Source organism: Myxocyprinus asiaticus, chromosome 42 (assembly GCF_019703515.2).
Source record: "Myxocyprinus asiaticus isolate MX2 ecotype Aquarium Trade chromosome 42, UBuf_Myxa_2, whole genome shotgun sequence".
In the NCBI taxonomy this organism is placed as follows: Eukaryota; Metazoa; Chordata; class Actinopteri; order Cypriniformes; family Catostomidae; genus Myxocyprinus; species Myxocyprinus asiaticus.
This window is the reverse complement of record NC_059385.1, coordinates 28,487,056-28,493,526: the sequence shown is the minus strand read 5'-3', so window position 1 is coordinate 28,493,526 and position 6,471 is coordinate 28,487,056.

Below are 6,471 nucleotides of genomic sequence, written 5' to 3'. Positions count from 1 at the left end.
GGCCAAGGTAAATATTTTCCCACCAGCAGATTTCATTGAGGGAATGGTAGAAAAAGACTCTCTGCTTTATATATCTAGCCTAAAGCTTCCCTGCTTTGTCCCCCGACTCAAAGAATGACTGTCTTGCCCTGAATAGCCAAAACTCCATCTTCGGTGACAAAATAGTATTATATCTGTATTTCAATCGGGTCAATTCTCTGAGGCCATCAGACGGCATTCAGTGCTTCAGCTCTGCCTCGGCACTTTTAATATTCCCTTCCAACTCCACAGGTTCTCGTGCTTTGGATTTTTTGGTGAATGAGGCATACTGTATGATCCGACCCCTAAGAACTGCCTTAAGTGCCTCCCAAGCCACACCCACAGAGGATACTGAGGACCAGTTGGTCTCCATATAAACATTGATTTCAGCCTTTAACATTTGTTGGAATTCAGGATTTTGCAAAAGGGATACATTAAAGCACCAACTATATGATGTCTTTTTTTCCGTATGTGGCAACACCTCTAAACTCACCAGGGCATGATCTGAGACTAAGATGTTTCCAACTGAGCAATCAACAACAGATGAAATGAGGGACTTCTATTCTATATAAATCTATTCTAGAATAAATCTTAAGGACTGATGAGAAAAATTTATAGTCCCTACCAGATGGGTTCAAAAGACTCCAAATATTTGTAAATCCAAGATTTGTACACATCCTGTGAAGCGTCAATGTTGCTCTAGGGGGCTTACACACTGTTGTTTCACTATGATCAAGGACTGAGTCCATCAATAGATTAAAGTCTCCTCCCAGTATTATATCATGAGGGGTGAAATCAGCTTGCAACATCCCTTCAACATCTATAAAAAGCCCTGATCATCAGCGTTATCTGTTTGAGACATTTGAATTGTAGATGCTTACTTATCAGTGTAATGACTCCCCTGCTCTTACTTGAGCCAGCACTAAAGATAACATGTCCACCCCATATCTTCCCAAATTTTTCAGCTTCCTGCGAGGAAACATGCATTTCTTGAAGAAAATAAACGAATTTTTCAAGAAGAGAAATAACCTTACTTTTTACGGGGTGCCCCAACCCATTCACATTCCATGTGGAGAGAGACAATCCACTCATATTAACATCTGACATTTTGATATATTAGGAAAAAATAGATTGTGTGTCAAAAATAAAATTATAAAGACCACATTCCAACATTGCAACAATCAAACCCCAAACTTCCCCCCAAACAAACAGAAAAAAGAAAAATGTGCGCATTAACCCTGTGCACGACATCACCAATTCCCGTCAATCCCTCTAAACTCAAACAGTCCATGTACACCTACGAGAGCCCCCGTGACAACTTTGCCATCTGATTGCTCAAGTCCGGTGTTTCTATGCAAATTTTGTGAGACAGAATTACCCAACAGAAGATAATCTATAAAACAATCTCAAGCCAATAGGCAGAATAAACACAAAGAACGTGTAGATTCATCCACATAACTGTCCCGAAGGTGTGTTCCTCCACAAAACAAGGTCCAGCCATTAGCGGAACCAGCAAAAAAGAAACAATAAATCTGCTACATGAGTGCAACAAATGACCCAGACACTTCAATGTCCTGCAAGAAATACTCCACAAAACAAACTACAACCAATAGGAGGCATATGCACAAAGATCATGCAGATTCATCCACAACACTGACCAGAAGGAGTGCTACTACACACAACAACTCCAGCCGCTAGGCGGAACCAGCACAAAAAGAAACAAAAAAGACGCTCAGTTTCCTCGGACAAAAGCAAGGTAGCAAAACACGGAGCAGTAAGCAAAAGTGTCTGAAAAGTAGCGAAGCAGAAAGTGAGGTTTTAGGTTTTAATGTACAGACATAAAAATAAAATGTATGCATCTCAAAGCCACAAATGTGACAGATGCAATTACATACTCAAAAAAAGAGCTCTTTTTTTCCTTCACACTCTGCCGCAAACCCCACACTCTCGGCCAGAAAACCAAGACTCTGTGCCCTCTCGCGCTTCACGCAAATGATTTGAGTGCGTTACTAGGCATTCCCAGGTGGGAGCCATGATGATACGGTTACACAGTTCAATGCACAAGGTGGCTACCTCATTTTACTGCTGTTGCATCCTCCACGAGTGCAGGACACACTGTGTTCAATGGTGAAGAACATCTTTATGAGTTTTTACAGCCATTACTTTCTTATTCTAAAAAAGACAGCGGATATCGGCCTATCGCGGGCTTAAGTCGACTGAATCGGATCCTAATCAGGTTTCCATTCAAAAAGACTTGGCGGAGATGAATTTTCTTGCGATAACTTTAATGCAGTCATGAGCTCAGAGTGGCAAGCACAAAAAATTTTTTGCTCGCACATCTGTAGCAACTGAGGTTGAGAGTCAACTAAGTGAAGAGTTCTCTCGCACAACGTGCATGTGTCCGCAGACACACGTAGTTAATTATTCTCCATCACTTGAAAAGCTTTGAGTTGCTTTCCTCTGAAAACATTTGCTGCCATACCACTGGGCTCACTGCACATGAGACTTCTTCAATGTGGATCAGTGCAAGAGTGCTATGGAACACATGATATCACAAAATGATGACAGCATTTTCGAATGAAACACCGCTGTCAGCTGCGCTGTCTACTTGAATAGAAGCACTCATTCGAATGACCAAATATGATCACCACGAACAAGTCCAACAGGGCTAATATGCCATATAAAGTGCCTAAAATAACTGGCAGTATCTCTGGCTCCAAAATCATTCCAACCAGAATTCCAGTATAAAGTGTGATTCAAGCTAACAACTAGTCAGTGGTGACATATATAATATACACCAGAAAGGAGTTTGGTGATGTCCAATGTTGAATTTGATGCACCATCTTCCCTTGCGGTACCAAAACACCTTAAATTGGTCCGGGCAGTTTAAACTTCCAGCCGAATGAATTACGGGGCCAATCTGGTCTCACGTCAGAGCGTTCGCCCCAGAGAATGGAAACTCCAACCTCAGGTGGTCCTGAGAATTTGGGAGATATTTGGGAGAGTAGAAGGGAGGCTCCGTGAGGAACAGACGCCTTAGCCCACAAATTGCCAGTGGAAAAATGCAAATATGCATTTCCGCCGATCCGCCTGGTACACCAAGTGCTATGCAAAATCAGACTGGATCGGAAAACAGTGCTGTTGGTTGCGCTGAAATGGCCCAATGAGCCCTGGTTTCCAGAGACGGTCGAGCTACTGGAAGGTCCACTGTGGGAAATCCCACTGAGAGGTTTACTCTCTTAGGCACAGGGCACAATCTGGCATCCACAGCCAAAGCTGTGGACACTACACATTTGGCCGTTGAACGGAACACATGGGAAGTATATAGATTGTCGTACAGAACTTGATACCATCACACAAACCAGAGCCCCTTCTACCAGGCACCTTTATACACTAAGTGGCAAGTCTTTTTAGACTGCTGTTCATCATGAAACAAAAACCCAGCAGACTGCTCAGTAAAAGGGATGCTTCATTTCCTACAAGAGTGCTTGGATGCGGGTTTATCCCCATCAACGCTTAGTGTATGTTGCAGCTATTGCAACAAGTCACGCCACAGTCATGTGCATTTCCGTGAGCAAGCACAATCTTGTCACAAAATTTTTACATGGTTCGAGATGTCTTGGACCTTCTCGCCCCGTTACAGTCCCAGTGTGGAACCTGTCCTTGGTGCTGAAAGCACTTTACGGCTCTCCATTGGAGCCACTGAAAATGGTACAATTGTGCACTCTCATTAAAGACCGCATTACAACTGGCCCTCGCTTCAGTGAAGCATATGGGAGATCTCCAAGCTCTATCAGTGGAAGATTCCTGCAGTTTGGTCCAGGCTTTTCTAAAGCCATTCTGAAGCCTAAAATCAGCTATATTCCTAAGGTTTTATCCACCCCATTCAGAACGCATGTGATAACCCTACAGGCTTTCTCTCCCCCTCCCATTAAGTAGGAGGAATATAGACTATTGTATACGCTCTGCCCAGTGCGAGCGTTGCGCATTAACATTGAGCATACATGCCAGATTAGACTTTCGAGTCAGCTCTTTGTATGCTTTGGAGGCCAGTACAAAGACAGAGCAGCCTCTAAACAGAGGCTGTCACAATGGGTCATAGATGATATTAAATTAGCATATGATTCACAGGGCTTGGAATGCCCAGTTGGGGTTAAAGCCCACTCCTCAAGGGTCATGTCTACCTCTTAGGCGTGGGTAAAAGCCTGTCCTTATCGGACATTTACCAGGCGGCAGGTTGGGCTTCCCCAAATACATTTGTTAGATTTTATAATCAAGACGTTTCCTCCCTGTCTTCCCAGGTCCTTTCTGTGAAGCTAAATTGAGCTCTCATCACGAATGAGTAGCGCTGAAGCAAACGCATAAAGACACGAATTTTGTAACTCCCCATAGCGGTTAGTTACAACTTAAATGTCTGTTTAAGATTTGCTATTAAACCACACAGAAGGTTGTTTCCCAATCCGTAAAACAGCTCTCTCTCTGTGTTATTTAGCACAATAGCAGATTTTTACCGCTCTTGTGACAAAAATCCTTTTGTATACTCCCCATAGCAGCTAGTTACAACTGGAAATGTCTGTTAAGGCTTCACTCTTAAACCGCATAGAAGGATGTTTCCCTGATGGGTGAACACCTCTCTCTGGGTTGCTAAGCACAATATCAGTATTAATTCTGCTTGTGTGGCATCAGTCTTATTGTCTACATGGTTTGATACACTAAGAGGTCACATCTGAAGGTTAACCCCTTCTTTGCCTTCACAAAAGTGTGTTCCCATCTGGCTAACACTTCTTGTTATGCAATTTGCTCAACTTTGGGTTGGCTAGGAGAATTTTTTTACTCTCTCCACATAGTGGAAGAGGTTCTATCTCAAGTCATGCATCACTCTTGTGTCTGCGGGAAAGTTGGTCCCAAAAACTTTTTTATCTGCCTCCCAGTTATCACATTGTTTTTTATCCTTTATCACTCCATCTGCTTACCTAAAGGGCAAAGCAAGTTATTGGGATTATTTAATCTAGCAAATGTCTCCATATGGGAAGATTTAACTCTTCTTTCAGTCGGTTTAAGGTGTTCCCGCTGGCAGCCCCTTTTATAACCACGATCAAAGGACTGTGAATTCAGTCCTCCCTCCAAACTGTTCATCACCTCAACTGACATGAGTTCTGTGGAGAGAATTGGCTACCCGCGGACTATGGCAAGTTTCATTGTGGTGTCACTCACTGTCCCGGACTCTTCCCAACTCAGGTGTGGAAGCGGGCTTTCTGCAAACTTTCTCCCACGTTTTTTGGTAGCAAGCACAGCCAAATAAGTATTGTGGCGCTGTGCTATAGAGACCCCTAGTGTCGATCATCGACATAATGTTGAGTGACAGACCTGAAATGGAATGTCTAGGTTACTATTGTAACCCTGGTTCCCTGAAGGAGGAAACGAGATGTTACATAGCCTTGCCACAATACTGACTGCCACTGTAAAGGTTTTAGAGATCCTCTCACCTCAGTCGAATGTCCTGAGGCTGTCATTCAGTCTGCCTGGCAATGAAATTGGCGTGATGGAAAATGACTCCGAGAGCTCGGGGCTCTTGGGAGCGACCCTTGGTGTCGATCATTGACGTAACATCTCGTTCCCTCCTTCAGGGAACCAGGGTTACAATAGTAACCTAGATGTTTATTTTATACACTACAAATCCAGAACAAACTACAGATTATTATAAGCCCCTTTGCAAGTTATTTTTAATTGTTTGAATAGCGAACAGTAAAAGCTGTTGTTTTTGGTTGTTGCTTTTATAATAGTGTTTAAAAGTCAGATCATGCATATGATCCTAAAACATTATTTCTGTACAGCAATAATTCCTGGCAAACATTAGACTTCCTTGAAAAAATGTACATGTCTGTCCTCTGTCCTAATAACAACTCTAAAAATAAAAACACAAACGATAACAGATCACAGAAATGTCAAATATAATGGGCCAAAGATTGTTTTACTGTGCCAGTCCATTTGGTCATCTAATCTAAAAAAAATTCATGATTATTCTAATGCATATTCAGTGTATGGAATCAACATAGTGTTTGACCAGAAGAGCTTAAATACAGTCAAATATACTCTATGTCTGCAAATTTATATAATCTATGGACATAGGCCTGACTCGAAAATTCCCCATCATTCCTACATCCTGACCTTAAAGGGTTGTGTCCTTCTCTAACTCCAAGCTGTAGCATAAGATTCCTGGAAGCTATATGGGATGTTGGTTTGTCGCCGCCAACGCTCACCCATGACTTTGACCTCTTCAAATATAATTACATAGTCACACAGAGGCAGAGAGATCGGTATGAGTTCAGCCTTCACCGTGGAGGAAGTGGACTTACATGGTCACAATCTGAGTGACACCCATTGCGTTGACCTGTTCAGACATGGGCCAGAAGAGTGCCAAACATTGCAGCCACATGCTGTTGTTCTTGTTAT